Consider the following 714-nt stretch of genomic DNA (forward strand, 5'->3'; position numbering starts at 1 on the left):
AGGAGGGGCTGGAATGAAGCCAGAAACTCAGAAGCAGGTGTCGGCTCTTTCGTGGGTGATTCTCAGCTAGAAAGGTAAACTACCGAATTTCTCATCACCAGTTCAAGAGACTGCGTGAAAAGAAAGAAACTTGGGGAAGATTCTGGTACAAACACACTCGTTTATTGGGGGGTGGGCTTGGGTTGATATAGAAGGCTAGACAAAGAACAGTTTTCACATATGTCAGAATTCACAGGTTTCTTAAAGGTCAGCATGCCCCTATGACAGGGGCTGGTATGACAAGAGTTCATACATAAAGATCAATACAATTAGGCTCCTGATGCAGGCATTTAATTATCCAAAGGCATTTGAGAGAAGAATAGGGATTGAACCAGTAAGGTGAGATAGAGAAGGAAGAACAAGGCCTGAAAGACATCAAAAGGGCTCCAGGAAATAAGGTCTTGGGGGGCTGGGGCTTTTCACTTGTCTGGTGTTAGGAGTGTGTGACAGGATGTGCTCTTCCTTTGTGATCAAAAGGTGAAGTGGAATATGCGAACTTTGAGTGAGTGTAACCATTTGACTTACCGCGGGGGGATGTAGGCCCTTTGTGAAGCGGGAGTCTTACAGAGGCAAGCTGAGTCTGATAGACTTTTCTCTCTTGGCTCATCTCTATGGAGAGAGGCTAACAAGAGAGGTGTCTTTTCAGACCTCCATCCGTGAAGATGGGGGGAGCTT

This window comes from Erinaceus europaeus, chromosome 2, assembly GCF_950295315.1.
Source record: "Erinaceus europaeus chromosome 2, mEriEur2.1, whole genome shotgun sequence".
Lineage (NCBI taxonomy): Eukaryota > Metazoa > Chordata > Mammalia > Eulipotyphla > Erinaceidae > Erinaceus > Erinaceus europaeus.